The sequence below is a fragment of the Pogona vitticeps genome, chromosome 2, assembly GCF_051106095.1.
Source record: "Pogona vitticeps strain Pit_001003342236 chromosome 2, PviZW2.1, whole genome shotgun sequence".
Classification (NCBI taxonomy): Eukaryota; Metazoa; Chordata; class Lepidosauria; order Squamata; family Agamidae; genus Pogona; species Pogona vitticeps.
This window is the reverse complement of record NC_135784.1, coordinates 302,755,421-302,772,741: the sequence shown is the minus strand read 5'-3', so window position 1 is coordinate 302,772,741 and position 17,321 is coordinate 302,755,421. Positions and strand designations below refer to the sequence as shown.

Sequence of the window (17,321 nt, the reverse complement as noted above, 5' to 3'; positions counted from 1 at the left end):
AAGGCGATCAGGAATTTTGACGGTTTCATTAGCAGCACCTGGCCAACAGACTCGACAGGCACATTCTTCACCACTCAAGCAGGATAGATTCCTGTTAACATCCTTTCTAATTTTGCATCTTAGCCTATACTATCGTTTGCAAACAAGTGCCCTCTTTTGATCTGCCTCGAACGACGCATGTTCTCTAGAGATGGGCAGTTACCATAGTCTGGTGTGGTTCCGAGGATCGGGTCCACAAATGTTGTGCAGCTATCCTGGTTTCTGCCCTCTGCCTCCTCCTGCAGGCACCCCATCAGAAGCAGCATGACGAGCTTTTCTGCTCCACCCCCTCCTGCTGTGTGAGCGCCTGCAGGAGGAGGCAGGGCACAGAATCCAGGGCACCCACACAATACCCGTGGACCCGATCCTCTGAACTGTGCTGAACCACCGAACTCCAAAGAGCCCATCTCTAATGTCCTCCTTTCTGGAGATGTGCAAGTAGCTACCCTACCATAACAAAGATAAGCTCTATCAGGGAAGAATATTAGTTGGGCACATATACTAAGACCAATACACACAGCTAAACCAAGCAAGTCTCATTTTTCCACCTGTTCCCAAAGCAGCGGGAACTCCAGGGTTGCCTATCTAGCAGTGCCGGCCCATCCATTAGGCGCACTGAGGTAGCCATCTCAGATGGTGGTACACAAGGAATGAACCAGACCACTCTTAATGCTGTAGGAACCACCATTTACTGCTGTGGCTGTGGGTGAAACACCTGGCTCTGAGTGGTCTGTCCTTTCCTCATATCAGAATGTTGCACACTTTAAAATTATGGGTGTATATCTAATCTAAAGTTCGAACTAATTTAAAATGTTGAAATTGTTAGGCTCTTTTTGACCAGGAGTTGGCTACTTTTCAATAGTATCATCCCGGTCTGACGGTCCCTCAAAGCCAAGTAATGTAGACAGGATCTCAAGAGAGATCATCTAAGATTCAGCAGGCAATCTGTTCGGGCATTTTACCCATCATTCTTTATTCTGAGAAAAGACCCTCATTTGGGACCTGGCCCACTTCCTCACTCTATGCACCCTTTTATGCCGTGTCAATTTATGGAATGGGATGGCCCCCTAATGTACATATTACTGAACTGGCAGAATGCACACCTTGTCTAAATTAGAAAACTACAGTGTAAAATTCAGGGGTGGGGGTAAGAGTGCAAACCTAAGAGGATAACAGCATTCTGGCTCACGTACTAGTTCTGGAAGTACAAGTTAGGCTGATTTGTATTAAAATGCAAATCAAACAAATTTCTCCTTGTCCTTATTACCTACTTTATGTCTCCTGAACTCACTACCTGTCAGCATTTGCTAAACCCAGATAGTGGGGAGCTATCGTCTAGCTATGCACATAAAAAGGTATCCACAATTCAGTAACATAAAAACTTCAACTGACCACCAGCAGTTTTCTTTTGCTTTGTCCAATGTAAGATCTCATACAGTAGCTAACTTTTCTTCACCTATTTCTGCACACAAATAGTTACACTCAACCTATTCTCAGATTTGCAAACTTTACAGAATGGTGATGCTTCCCCCGAAAAAAACATTTTGAATAATTCCTTGAAACCATGTTATTGTTTTTAAAATCTAATTAAAAACAGATAGGTTGTACTTCCTCTTTGTGAGGAGGCTGGAAAGAGTGGCTCCAGTGTCATCATCATGAGCTGTCAAGTTGACTCCAGCTTATGACAACACTATGAATGAGTGACCTCAAACATGTGCTGTCATTAGCAGCCTTGCTCAGCTCTTGCAAATTCAAGGCAGAGGCCCTAGGTGTAACCTTAATAAATTCCGCCTTTGAGCCAACCTCTCCAAAAATCGTTGGTATTACTGTACTGAGCAAATTGATGATGGTTGGGGGGGGGGAAAACACTAGGTAAGAAATGGCATTGCAGTGGTTGTTACCTCTACTTTATGACATCCAAAAAAACATCACTCATCCTAAAATTGTTAAGGAGCTACATCCAAAATAGAGGTGCGCTCTTGCCCAACTTCTGACAAACCCCCTGCCTTCATTTGTCTTGTTAACGGGTGAAACATTTTAAACTAGCTGCTCAGATCTGCCGGCAATGTGTCCTGCCCTATTATGTCCTTGAGCATTAATGAGCTCATCAAGAACATAAGGAAACTGCCCGACGTCTGGCGAAAGAATTCTGGGTAATAGCTGCCAGTTTCCCCTTGATCTCTATTTGCATATGACTTTGTCGTCCAATATAGCATAAGAGTGCATACACCCACCCACACATACACAACTCTTTTGGAAATGTTGCCCAGAGAATCTGCTTGGAGCAGTTCCTTTAAGGGAAATGTGCTTTTGAGTGGAGTGTGTGTGTGGCTCAAGAAAAACAGGAAAGGGTTAATGATGAGGGGGGGGAACCCTCCAGGTGTTTAACCACCACAGCAGTCTGCATTTTTCAGCATCTGCCTATGATGCTGGAACGTGCTTCTTCTGCAGAAGGTGAATCTGAGAAGGTGAGGCATTAAATCAAAATGTTATCTAAGGCCCGGTCGCTGCCAGCCAAGTACATCACAGCGAGCAGGTTCTCAAACGTGTTACGGTTGTGACTGTGTCTAAACTATCTGCCCAAGAGTCTCCAAGAAAAACAATAAATGTGAAATTCAAGTGGGAAGCATGACAAAGGTAGAGAGTTCTGATATCTTGGGAGTATCCAAACTAAGCAAAATCACACATTCACGTTCGTCTGGTATGGCCATTTCCAACCTAGTGCCTTCAAATGTTTTTGAGGCGGGTACTCTACTCTGTACCATTTGTTTTCGCTGTGCTAGTTGGCAGGAAGGGAATGAGAACTCTGGAAGGGCCCAGTTCTGCCTCTGACTACTCCCAGTTAAGATTTCTGGGTTGGTTGGTTTTTCCCCCCAACTGATCTTAATACAAAATTATCATCTACAATTCAGCAGGCAATCTCTTTAAGACATTTTAACCATCATTCTTTAGTCTGAGGAAAGACACACACACACCCCTTTGGGACCTGACCCGCTTCTTCGCTGTATGCCCTCATTTACACCATGTCAATCTTTGGAGACACACAAAAAGAACAGGGACAAATGATGGTCCAGAACATTACCTACCCAATATATCTACACCACATCAAACAGCTAGTGCTGTGTCATGGCATAAGACAGGTGGACAGAGAGTATATCTGTATAGTAACAGTTACTGGGATCTATAGTTTGGTGAGGAACTTCAAATTTTTCTACTATAGTTCAGAAGGCTGACCGGCGAAGAACTCATGCTTTCAAATTGCGGTGCTGGAGTGTCCCCTGGACTGCAAAGAGAACCAACCTATCCATTCTGAAGGAAATCAACTCTGAGTGCTCCCTGGAAGGACAGATCCTGAAGCTGAGGCTCCAATACTTTGGCCATCTCATGAGAAGAGAAGACTCCCTGGAAAAGACCCTGATGTTGAGAAAGTGTGAAGGCAAGAGGAGAAGGGGACGACAGAGGACGAGATGGTTGGACAGTGTCATCGAAGCAACCAACATGAATTTGACCAAACTCCGGGAGGCAGTGGAAGACTGGTCACGAAGAGTTGGACATGACTGAACGACTAAACAACAACAACACAGTTCAGAGGGGGACACTACAGATCTCTAACCTGGAATTCTAACCATCTCACTAAACTAAAGTTACTGTATAATGATCAGGTCTGGGTTCAAAGCGTAGCTCAGCTATGAAAACTCACTGGGGATGTGGAACTGGTAAAACCACTTCTTAACTATCTAAACCACATTGAGGTCATTATACTGTACGTCACTTCTGACATGAAGGCATATAACTCCAAACTTCAGATCCCAGCACTGTATTCCACAGGATGAAGGCATAGCAACCGAAGTGGAATCAGACTGCTATAACTACGTAGTGTAAATACTTGGTTCAAATCCGGATTCAACAAGAATACTCCCAGAATGACATCGGGTCACTTACAAACTCTCTGCCTAGCCAACCTCCACCCTTTTCTGAAGATGAATCGGAGCTGGGGGAGAAAATCACTTTGAACTCTTTGAGGGAAAGGCAGAAGATAAATAGTTCAAATTTTTCCACTGCCCCCACAGGGAGATTTACTATGGCCAACTAGAAAATAATTACGAGGACCATTTTTCTCCCTTCTGAAAATTTATTACACTTATACACTAGTCAGAGCAGCTTATATGTGGTCCTCAAGCAGTCTTTGATCCAAGAAATTTACCAATTCAAACCTGTGTAATTTCCATAGTGGGGCTATTCTGATGTGCACAGATTGGAAGACTTACTTTTTCAATTTGAACTTAGAGAACTCTTCCCAGCCAGTGGGTCATGTCAACTGCAGGAATTATGGGAATTGTATGTCATTCTCTTGAATGCCATCCATATAGCTTACTTCCAGATAAGAAGGTACAGGTTTTCCCTCTGTTTTATTTTAGTGCTACTCTCCCTGCCCCCCCAATAATGATCAGCCCTTATTCTGGACCCCCATCTTTTTTTTACCATTCTGCTCTTGATTGCTCTTCCTGTAGTCCTTGTCTGTCTCTCATTAGAATAGTCCATTTCACCCTCTGCAAAAACCTGCCATTTTGCTGTCAAGCAAAGACCGGTGGTTCAGTTCTCCCTGCTGCGATTCAGCCTGTTCCCTTTCTCTGATTAACCCCGTGTAGGAGCAACAAGGCTGTGCGGAGTGCTCAGGACCGCTACAAGAGCCTCACTCCATGGGGTTTCGGTTTGGGCAGCCTGAATACTGTTTTCTTTCCAGAACCTCTGCATCAACTGAATTTTGTTCTGCCACTTAATTAGACTTACCCGAGAAAGAAAAAAAGACGTTGTCTATGTCCATGAGTTACAGGAAAAATTTACGTATTGTGCGAATTTAAATTCCTGCAATTCCCAAACAGCATGGCCACATTGGCAAAAGGATTCTGGAAGATGTGTTAAGAAAAAAAAAACAACCCAATTTTCCCAAATCCTGTTGTGTCTTTGAACAGAGGTTTCTTTTGAACAGCTGGAGTTTTACACCAAGTCACCTCTGGTTTCCCAACCCTGGCAATGGCTCCTGCTGCAAGCTATGCCTCTCTCTCTCTCTCTCTCTCTCTCTCTCTCTCTCTCTCTCTCTCTCTCTCTCTCTCTCTCTCTCTCTCTCTCTCTCTCTCACACACACACACACACACACACACACACACACACACACACACACACACACACACACACACACACCAAAAAGCCACACCAGTCTCCTTGCTGCCAGGCTGGTATGGTCTGGCTCCCCCTTCCTCCTATTTCTCTGCCAGCCCCCACAGCCTAATTCCGGGCGAAGGCAGAAAGAGGAATGTGATGTAACCACAAACCCTCTCCAGCCTCCCTAAAAGAGAGATTACTTCAACTCCCACACCCTCCAGCCCAGCCCCGTTCCACTTTGGAGGCTGGGGTGTTTTTCTTAGCCTCTCCCACCCGCTTTCACACATCCCACCCTCCGGTCTCCACCAAACCCAGCCAGGTTCCACAGAGACAGCCGAAGCTTTGTCAACTTGCAATTAAGAGCATGAAAGAACCCAATGGGTGGGGGTTGTTGTTGTTGTTATTATTATTATTCTGCTCCTGTTGCTTCTTTGAGCATCAGGTGAATTTTTTTAAATCCCGAACGGGCCGAGATGGGAAAAATTACTTTTTGGACGACATCTCCCAAAATACCACCAGCCAGCATGGCCGTAACAGAGGAGGATGTCGGAGAAATCGCTAGGCTGGTTATATGAGTATTTGGGAAGCTGTAGTTTAAAAAAAAAAAACTTTTGCCATCCCAGCTGACAGACCACACAGCAGTCTGTCTGTTCCAGCAAAACACAGCAATAAAAGAGTCTCGTGGCCTCTTAAGAGATTTTTTTTCTAAAAGGTATTATTAACATTAGTAGCTTCTGTGAACCACAGCCTGTTTCATCACATGCATGAAGTGAATGTCAAACCAGAAAGGTAATTTTATACTCAAAAGGCAGAAAAAGAGCTGAAGTGAGGTGGAAAAAAAGAGATTTTTCTCAAAAAAAAAAAAATCTTTTCATTTTTTCACTCAAAAAAAGAGAGATTTTTCTGCTTGAAATTCTCTCTTTCCCTCTGCTCCCCCTCCCAAGACCAAAGAGGGCCATTTTTCAGAATATTATTCTTTAAATGTTCCTCATTCTTTTGTGCTTGCCATAATTCCTCGGCCCCTAAATGGCCTACAAAAGAGTAAAGTACCCTCTTATAAACTGCACTGCTCAAGGTACCCTGAGGATAAGTTAAGGTAAGAATTATGCTGGCTGGGAGTAGGGGTGCCTGGAAAGTATAACCCCAAAGTCCCCCCTTCCAAGCTCTGATTAGATACTGCTTAATAGCTTGGTGGTTTAGATATCTGGCTGCAGAGCCAGGGGTTCTGAGTTCGATTTCCCACTATGCCTCCTTGATAGGGACTGGACTCAATGATCTATAGGGTCCTTTCCAGATCTGCAATTCTAAAATGATTATTATTCTAAGCTCACCATTGGTCTCAACAGATTACTAGCCATGCTGCTGGTGGGTTCTGGGAGTTGTAATCCATAGAAGAATTACCCACCCACCTGCCCACCCTATCCCTCCAATTCAATGGACCACTGGTCTGGCCCTGCAGAGCTCTTAATATATTCTTACAGGTTCAGAAAAGGTATATAATTATAATCTTAGAGCTGCAGGGCTGAAAGGGGCTCTATGGATGATCATGTCTATGTCCATGTCAAGGAAGCCCAGTGGGGAATCAAACCCCCAACCTCTGGCTCCAGAGCCAGGAACCTTAACCACTGAGTTATCCGTGTTGAATCAATGCATCACTCCAGTTTCTCCATATGGGTGCTGCCTACACGAACTGTAACTATTTGCAGTGTGAAGATTTACATTCAGATTCCATCTGTGAAAGAAAAAAGGCTTTCTGTGTAAAGAGACTCTCTTGTCTTCCTCTTTGACGTCATCTCTTCCTCCTCCCTTCTCTCCTTCCCACGCAGTCTGGCTTCTCCCCAACTGCCTCCATCTCTGTCCATCTCCAAAGGCCAGGGAGGGGCGATGCTTTCATGGCAGGCCCTCCACCCCCTCTCTCTCTCCTCGCTCTTGCTGGAACTCCCTTTTCCTCCACACTCCCTCTTCTCTGTCTTCACTTCCCTCCACCCTCCCTGTAAGGAACTGAGTCACTTTTTCCCTCCTTCCTCTTTCTCTCTGTCTCTCCTTTTAAAATTTCTCTCCTTAATTATTTTTTCCCCCTTAAGAGTTCTCTTTGGTCAGCCTTCCCTCGATCCAATCCTGCAAGCGTTTCCCTACCATTTGAAGATTTCCCCAAAGTAAGCCAGAGTTAACAAAAGTTTTGAGTCTTTGCCAGGTGCCATGCAGCATAAAAATCGAATTTTCCATAGGCCAAGAATTGATTGGTTGGTTGGTTCTGGAGAGACTTAACTGGCCCACCTAGACTAATATGACCCACTCTGACAAGGCAAAGATTCTCCGAGGTCCCCAGGCAGGAATCACTTTTATCACCTGCAACGGGCTGCTCCTTCTTTTAAAAACCGTGCCAGATCATGAAGCTGGAATCTTCTGCATGCAAAGAAAATCTCACTGAGCTGCAGGATATTAGCTGCTAAGCATCCTCAATAAAATCAAAGACGTATTATAGTGCAGTGTCTAAGAGCCATTGAAGATGTGATAAACTGCAGGAATACAGTTCATGACATGGGTAGGAATCCCACAATTCATGGACTCTGTGTGTCCCCTGCCCAAAAATGATAAGAAAGCATCACGCCTTGAGAAACCTTCAGGAAGTACGACTGCCTTCTGTAAAAAGTCTCCTTTGGAAGCTTGTTCTAGCAAAAAAAAGCAAAACAAAACATTTTTTTTTCAAAGGAAGCGGCTGGTTCCAAATTTTTTTTTGGTCCATTTGAACTTTATGTCACTTCCCCTTTCACTGGGAGGGCATGAAGCAGCCCATGGCAGGTAGGAAATGACTCCTGGTTCTTCCAAATTTGCACACCCCAGATTTATAAGCACATCATTAAAAATGTAAAAAGCAACACTGGGAGAGACTGAACAGTCCAGAGACTACAAGGGCAAAGAAAGGAGATCATCTCTTTTTCTCTCCCCTTCTGAACATCAGAAGCTTACACTTGTAGGGTTGTGCATGGCCTTTAGACAAAGGTCTAAAAGGGAACCAAACCAGAATTATTTATGGGTTTCTCAGGCAACCACAGGGCTGAAGCAAGAGCCAGTGAATCTCTTGGGATAGCAGAAGCACCCTTCACAAATTTGTCATATTAAATCTGGCATGTAGGGGATCTAAAATGTTAAAATTTTCAAAACCCAGCATGTACAAAAGTGGGGAAAAGGGAACTGAGAGTCCTACTACCTTATAAAGAGTCAACCTCAAAGGAGACTGACAGTATCTCCTGCCACCCCCACCCCGCAAAGTCCAAGACATCAGCAGCATTTTCCAGTTGGTAAGAGTCTCAGCTGCTCTCCACATTCTGAATGCAATGGTCTGCCTTTCTTCCCCATGTTTTGGTTTCTCTTTTTCTTGTTGACATGTGGCATCACTGCCAACAGGCACAAGCCTAACTGCCCGAGATGGCTAGGAGCCAGATGTGACAGCACAGCTTCTCTGGCACTATTATATCTGACACAGTCCCCCGAGGGGGCTGTGATGGCACCAGGAGGTAATACAATAGACTTTTAGCCACTGCAAATCCCTTTCACCAGAGTATCTTTGAAGTCTGGGTTGCACTGAAACTTCATAATAACTCTATCCTGCTTCTCTTTTCTTTCTGTTCTCTGGGTTGGAGGTAGGCAAATAATTCTGGCAGGAATAAATCTGATGGCATTGTGTGATTCTTCATCCCAAATCAGAGCCGTTTGCTTTTCCTCATTCATGGGAATATAGCCTCCCCCCCCCCCGACATAGAAACCACTAATACAAGCACAGAATCAAACAAGAATCAGGCTAATGCAGACCTGGGCAAAGTGCGCTCGAGGGCCACATACGGCCTGCGAGCCGCGCCTGTCCGGTCCGCCAGACATCAAAATCATTTATAGCCTTTTGTCTAAAGTTGATCAGTTGCTTATCTTTAACATACCGCAAAAAGCCTCTTTAGTATTTGTGAAGATTAACAAGTTTAAAATAAAAACAATCACAACATCACTATTTCACTTTATTTTTAAGTAAAGTTGGTTTACAGTTCAGATTTTTTTTCACGTGGCCTCCCTATAGAAATTAATTGACCACCCCTGGGCTAATGAGTCTCCAAAAGGAGACACGGTGAGCGGGGCACGAAACTGTGTGCCTTTATTGAGGCATGGTGGGATGGGGTACCAATAAGCAACCCTATGAGAGATGGAATTAAAATCATCTTCCCCGCTCATAAAGCTACCCCAGGATCTCCACAGAAAATATAAACATTTCGAGAACATGTGTTAATTACACTCACACAACTAAAGCCACTATCTCCTTAGTCCTAAGAGCGCGAGCTGCAAAATACATCCTTTAATACTCAAACTCAGCCACACATCAAAGTAGTTCAAACAAACTAAAGTGGTATCTCGACTTACAACGTCTCCACTTGCGAACGTTTCGAGTTACAAGCGGCTCCGTTCGCAAAATGATGCTTCAACTTGCAAACGGCGCCTCAACTTGCAAATGAAAAAAACCCTTTCCTGCTCTTTCTTTACCTAAGTTCATCTTAGGTCAAAAGAAGAAAAAAATTAAAAATTTCTCCCCCTAGTGGTAGAGTACGGATTAACTGGCTTTGCATTAGTTCCTATGGGAACTAATGCCTCTACTTACGAATAGCGCCTCGACATAAGAACGAAAAACAGCCAGTACAGATTAAATGGTTTTCAATGCATTCCTAAGGAAAAGTTTGCCTTAGGAACTCTTCGTATGAACGTCGTTCCAATAAGGATTAAGTTCGTAAATCGAGTTACCTCCGCCTCAGACCTTTTGTCATCAGTCTGAAATATTAACATAATCCTACCAACCTTATAGGACCCGTGGCATGCATTGCTATGACAATGTGCATGAAACTCTATGACCACTTGAATCCTCATTCTCTTCCCATTTATAAACAAATCTTAATGCGTGTTATTTGCTCTCTATCATCTTGTAATCCCATCGCCTTTCCCTTTTCCTTCCTCGTGCTGTCCCACTGCACAATCTTGGATTGTAATGTCCTCGGGGCAGAAAGACACCTGCCTCTCTTAGCCAAACCCCATAAAGCCCCTTACATTACACCAGTGGCATTGTATAAATAATAAATAATAACAGTAGGGCTTGAAACCTGCTGTATAAACACAAAAGGCTATCGTGAGCTTCTTCATGGAAGCAGCTAAGCGTGCTGAAGTAGCAATGATGAACATCAACAAGATTAATGATGGGGTGGTTTTTTTTTGGTTCCCAACTTTTTTCTTATTATTATTTCCATCTCTTCTCTTTCTTTCCTAAACTATCTCCGGTCTTTTCAGAGCCTCAGACTGCTCCAGCTCACAATTACAAGCCATTCTCCTAGCAATCAGTCTGAACAACATGTTTTGAACAGAGTAGCTTTTCCATTCTCCCTCAATTTAAAATTCCTTGTAAAAGGCTCTGGAACCCACAGGGGAAAAAAAACAAAAAGAAATCCACCCAAACTGGGGATGCTATCCTTAAGCTGCAGATCCAGAGTTCCTCTTCAGTAGAAGATGACCTTGGAAAGGAATTAACTTGATGCAAGGCTTTATAGCTTTGAGGACTTACTGGCAGAAAGATGAGAACGGTTATCAGGCCCTTTCTTTATACTCAGAGACCTGTTGTATTGTCGAGAGTTTTTTTTAAGATAAAATAAAATAAAATATGATTCTGCTTAGAGAAAAGCTGAAGACTGCAACGTTTATGAATTATGCAAATTGACAGAAAATGTGCATAATAATTTATCTCTATAAATATTTATGCTGGTGGTACAACCTATGGCAAGGAAATGTGAAACAGGGTAACGTCTGACTTTGTTGAATCGTTCTAGTTTCTCTGATTTCAACAGACATTTCTTACAAACTTACAAACATAATCTGTGCTTGTAACAGAAATCTGGTTATTTCAATGAAAGTGGAATCCTGAATTTTGCGTCTACTAATACCTTCTGTGCATTTTCCCCTGGGACACATGAGGAATTACAACATACATGATAATCATCATAATCACCATCTTAGAATGGCAGAGATGGAAGGGACGCCATGAATCACTGGGTCCAGTGGGAGATCAAACTCCCAACCTTTGGCTTTGCTCAAAGTCCAGCTGAAGAATTATGGTGGGTTAAAGTCTATTGGCATATATTTCAGCACTGAATTGCTGCTAGTTAAGAAGTTATCGTAAATGAAGTCATGCGGCTGGTATGCAACAATAAATACAATAGCAGCAATGTGCTGCTGAGATTTGGAGCAAGTGATTTAAGGTTTACGAAGGCTTTCACGGCTGGGATCTAATGGTTGTTGTGGGTTTTTCGGGCTCTTTGGCCGTGTTCTGAAGGTTGCTCTTCCTAACATTTCGCCGGTCTCTGTGGTTGGCATCTTCAGAGGACAGCACCCTGTTAGGAAGAACAACCTTCAGAACACGGGCAAAGAGCCCCAAAAAACCCCACAACAACGATTTAAGGTTTAATTTATTGTTTATTTATTTAAAATATTTTTAACCTCCCTTTCTCCTTAAAAAGGAGCCAAGGGACTTACAACAATTAAAAGACCATTTTTAAGCTAATAACAGCAAGTATACAATACCAAAAGGATCACTGAACACAATACCAAAAGAAATAAGCAACACCAATACACATTCAGGGCAGTAAAGCACAACAATCTATTGAAATATCCCACACAACAGCCAGCCATTAAGGGAAAGCTTGCCTGAAGAGAAAGGTTTTTGCCTGCTTGTGGAAGGACAGCAAAGATGGGGCCAATCTGGCCTTCCGTGGGAGGGAGTTCCAGAGTCTGGGAGCAGCCACAGAGAAGGCCCTCTCCCATCTACCTGCCAAACACATCTGTGAAGGTGGCGGGACCAAGAGGAAGGGCTCTCTTGATATCTTAATACAGGTACTTGAAGAGGCTCATGAAAAGAGATGCAGTCCTTGAGATAGGTTGAGCCCAAGATGTTTAGGGTTTTATAGGTTAGAACCATCACTTTAAACTATGACAGGAAATGAATCAGGAGGCAGTGAAGCAGCTGTAACAGAGGGCTTAAATAATTAGGATCAATATACTGCATTTTTATTATTTTTGCTCCATAAGACGCACCTTTCCATAAGACGCACCAATTTTTTAGGAGAAGAAAACAGGAAAATATAATCTGTTTTCTTCGCTCCATAAGATGCACAGACTTTCCACCCCCCTGTTTTGTGGGGGGAAAGTGCGTCTTATGGTGCGAAAAATACGGTAATAGTGTTTTTTAATCCTATCAGGAGCCCCCTTGTTCTATCACTGGGAGAAAGCCAGGATAATAATCAAATCTAAGCAAATGCAGTCATGAATGTACAGTATTTTTAAAATTGGTAAAGATGCAGCACTATGCTTTCCATTGTCAGCATAACTTCTTCTCACAATGAACTAAGCCACCAGACATGTTCTGCTGCCAGCCAATACATATGACCACGTGAGACAGGCTATGATTTCTGTCCCCTATTTCCCTATACTGTGCTCCTGTAAGACCACCATAAACTAGGGGTCCAAGAAACTGGTTGTCCAGCATGATGAAGAAGCGATATCGCTGCTGGCTATGCTCACTGAAGGATTCTGGGACTTCTGATCCAAAACCCCTTTTCCAAGATATGGACCTAGAGAGGTGACAAAGGAGCAGATACCTGGTAGGGAGAAAACACAGGTGGGCTGAGCAGAAACTCCCTTGTTTCACAGGAACATGATTTACATGGATCCAAGCCATTATTCCATCTTCTAGTCCAAACCTGTCAACCTTAAATTACTGGGTTTTCAGGCAGGATTGATTCCCAATCTTATTTGGAGATTTCTGGTATCTTATCCTAGGGGTCAACCCTATTTACCGTATTATTCCATGTATAAGACGCCCCCATGTATAAGACACCACCCACTTTTCTAATCCAAAATTAAGAAATCTAAGCGGGGCTTAGCAAGTGCAGGGGGAAATGGAACAAAGCTGCATTCCTCTCCACTTGTTTTTGTTCTCTCCTCAGCTTAATTTTTAGTCTAAAGATTTTAGACAAAAGTATAGTCTTATACACAAAAAAATACGGTAATTTCTGTAGCCATATAAAATAAACCATGTTCAAAATGGTACGGCACATCAGAATTTGGCAGTACTGTAACTGTCTGTGAATTAATAATTACTGGTGATAGGTTGGCTTGTTTTTGTGATGTGCAAAGCATAACTAAATTAAATTGCAATCGGAATAATATTGCTCTCTTTGCAGCATAGCTATAATTGATTTAGTCACTTCTCTAGTTATAGAGGGCGGTCTGGCTGTGTAGATATATTTGTATCACAGGCTAGTGGCTTCTAGAATCCTCATGCAGCTCTTCCACAACAATAAAAAGAAACTATATTCATTGCTTTTGAATATCGGGAAAATAAAACATGGCTTAAATTTTCTACAACTATCGTGGCAAATAATTAGCAAGGGGGAATCGAACCGCGATTGTTAATTAGTTTCTTTGTTAAATAACACAGCTTTGTAAAGGAAGGCATCTATGTCAAGGTTGCAAACTGAGGACCAACTGAGTTAAGGACTGTGAGTGCAAACCTTGTGTGGATAAGAATAAGAGACAGCAGGCAGTTATTTTGCTCCAGGTTGACCTTACCAATATGTGGGAACTACGGCTCAGTCCACCAATGCAAAAAGCCAGGCACAGGCCTAGACGTCACTGTTGATGATTCACAGAGACAAGTCCTTCTCTGCCCGGTGATGCAGAAACACACTGGGGAAAGAGGAAGGAATGCTGTTGGGCTTTTAGAGACAGGTGCAGGAGCACATTTATCACACGGCCCAGAGTTCTGCAAGCTATTAAGGGGAAATATTGTCCAAAATATACTGTGGCATTCGGTGCTAGTTCAACGGGTAGGTTGGCACTGTCAGCTCCCATAGGAATAGGAAGAAGGCAAAGTGCAAGCTGACCAAGGAGGTCACTGTCTGAAGTGGGTTGAGGGCAACACAGGACTGTAGTGCCCCTGGTCTCGCAGGAACAATTAAGAGAAAGGAGTAATTTTTCTATTATTCCCTGAAGTGGCCACACTCATGCACCTTCTAAACACCACAGGGGTGGAACTGTGACTGCTTCCAGTTAAGACTCACAATATTCTGTGCATGCAGATTAAAGTCTGATATGAATGGTGCAACAGTTAAAAAAAGGCACAAGCCCCCATGATTTGCAACAATTGTTTTTTATTTTGTTACTGACCACTAGGAAGAAAACTTTTGAATGGATGCTTTTGAATTGTGGTGCTGGAGGAGACTCTTGAGAGTCCCCTGGATTGCAAAGAGAACAAACCTCTCCATTCTGAAGGAAATCAACCCTGAGTGCTCACTGGAAGGACAGATCCTGAAGCTGAGGCTCCAATACTTTGGCCATCTCATGAGGAGACTCCCTGGAAAAGATCCTGATGTTTGGAAAGTGTGAAAGAAAGAGGAGAAGGGAACGACAGAGGATGAGATGGCTGGACGGTGTCACTGAAGTGACCAGCATGAATTTGACCCAACTCTGGATGGCAGTGGAAGACAAGGAGGGCCTGGCATGCTCTGGTCCATGAGGTCACAAAGAATCAGACACAACTCAACGACTAAACAGCAACATCATTATGGAAGCATGACTGATGCTCTGAAGAAGTGGACTGCAGTCCAGCAGGGCCTATGGCAAATAAAATGTCTTAGCCTTTAAAGCAGGTTGGATTTGATTTAAACCAAATTGATTTAAATCATGATTTAAAATTTAAAAATCAGATTTTTTAAAAAGTGATTTAAATTTAAAAAACGTTTTTTTTTTAATTTAAACTACAATTTAAATCAACATTTTTTTTAAAGCATTCATTTATATCTACTCTGATTTACGTTGCTAGTAGGTGCTTTGACTCGCATAGCCATCCTTGAAAACGTTGAAGAGGATGATTCTGACCAATTTGGATATAGCAACTGGGCATAAGGACAGTTAATCTTCTGGATTCTAGTTCCCCCCAACTCCCAGCCGCTGTGCTGGCTGAGAGTATAATCCAAAACAGGAAAATGTCAAAACTCTGCTTAGGGCTGAGCACGGTTTTCTGTGTTCCTGTATTTTATGCTCAGAGAAAGTTTTCCGTGGAAAGAATACGACTTGTCCTAATTGCACCAACTTTTATGTAAGCCTATTAATACCCAGGCCCTGCCAGCTAGGAAGCAAACGCAGGATGGTTGGGGAGGGTGCCGTTGAGGTAAATATAACGTAGACCTCCCTGAAGATCCACCAGGAATCCAAACACCTGCCCCCACCCCCACCCCCCGGATACTGCTTATTAAACGTTACTTAACGAACATGACTCAACAGGAAAGAGGCTGCAGGAAAGACCCACACCCTGTCTTAATGTTACCACAGTGTCTCCCTTATTAGTATGGTTTGATTTTCACATTGTATGCATTAATTCTCCTTTAATTATTATCACGTTGGCTTAATTGCCTCTCTGTTGCCCCGAGCACCTGGGTGGGAGGAACGCAGCATAAATGCATAAATGCTGCTGCCAACACCTTTGGTACAGTTTGACCTATATAAGAAGAAAAGAAAGAGAGAGGAGTTTGTGGAAAGGAGAAGTACTGCTGAAAAGTTCGCTTCAGCCGTGGAAGACCTTTCTCAAAGTGGCACCTGGTCTTCGACCAATGTCGAGCTGTGGCATTTCTTTTTCTTTTTTCCTGCCCACGAAGTGAATTTTTACTTATTTATTGAAAATATTTTTTTACCACACCTTTCTCCTTAAAAAAGGACCCAAGGCAGCTTGCTTCATTAAAAAAAACAATATTTAAGCTTCAACTTCTCCCTGAGCTGACCCTGGTTTGTTTTTGAAGGAAAGTAGTTTCTCCTCAGGAGCCGTGGTGGCGCTGCGGGTTAAACAGCAGAAGCCTCTGTGCTGCAAGGTCAGAAGACCAGCCGTCATAAGATCGAATCCACGTGACGGAGTGAGCTCCCATCGCTTTGTCCCAGCTCCCGCCAACCTAGCAGTTCGAAAGCATGTAAATGCGAGTCGATAAATAGGCACCACCTCGGTGGGCAGGTGACGGCGTTCCGTGTCTAGTCATGCTGGCCACGTGACCACAGAAACTGTCTACAGACAAACGCTGGCTCTATGGCTTGGAAACAGGGATGAGCACTGCGCCCTAGAGTTGGACACGACTGGACTAAATGTCAAGGGGAACCTTTACCTTTACCTAGTTTCTCCTCAGATTCTGAGAGCTGAGGGATCAGCTGGGGCCTGCTTTAATTTTTCATTTCTCCTTGATCCTGCTTATAGCACCATATCCCCCCCCCCGGTAAAAAAAATCGACAGAGTAACCCTGTTGGAAGTGTGTCATTCTGGTTGCTGTAACGTTATTCTACCCTCTCGCCCTTCTTTACTGAAGCGGTTAGGGTAGCCAGTGCTCCATCCTCGAAAAAGGAGGACATGGAAGACAAAGAACACTGCCTTTTATTCCTCACAAAAAAAGAGTACATTTGTGAGTTAAATTTGCATACGGTAATTTAAACTAATATATGCAAATATCATCTCAATTAGACATTATGCAGTCATCATCACAATATGCCGTCAAGTCAATTCTGACTTACGGTGACCCTTTCCAGAGGTTTTTTTTAAAGGTAAAAAGTACTCAAAAGTGGTCTACCAGAAGTGGGGAACGCCCAGGGACTGTGCAGCTTGCCCAAGGCTACACAGGCACAGTGGGAAACCAACTCCTGTTCCCTGGATTTAAAGCCAGGTGCTTTAGCGCACTGAGCTATCCAGCTAGCTGGGAAATAACTAGCTACTTGCTTGTAATCATATGCTGTCAAGTCAGTTTTGACTTACAGCCTCCTTTCCAGGGTTTTCAGGGTGAAAAGTACTCAGAAGTGGTCTATCATTCCCTTCTTCTGGGGATGCCCTGGGACTGTGCAGCTTGCCCAAGGCCACACAGGTTGGGCTCTTCTTGCAGGAGGCATGGTGGGGAATCCAGCTTCCAACTACTGGTTCCACAGCCAGATATCTAACTCATACTGTAATTTAAATGGAAATATACCGCTGCTCACCATAGTGCAAAGAAAAGTGGGATATAAATCAAATA

At 43.3% G+C, this 17,321-nt stretch overlaps 1 protein-coding gene across 3 annotated transcripts in view; it reads right to left on the bottom strand.

Annotated features, from left to right (window-relative positions):
* ZBTB7C (zinc finger and BTB domain containing 7C) overlaps window positions 1-17,321 on the bottom strand; it is a 265,388-nt gene that overhangs the window by 138,801 nt on the left and 109,266 nt on the right. Inside the window, exon 1 of one of the 3 annotated variants that reach the window (XM_072992955.2) lies at window positions 13,852-13,973. The exons of the other annotated variants lie outside the window; for them this stretch is intronic. The gene's annotated coding sequence lies outside the window, so the exon portion shown is untranslated. Of the gene's footprint in view, window positions 1-13,851; window positions 13,974-17,321 lie in introns of those variants that run through there. 3 annotated transcript variants of the gene reach the window in all.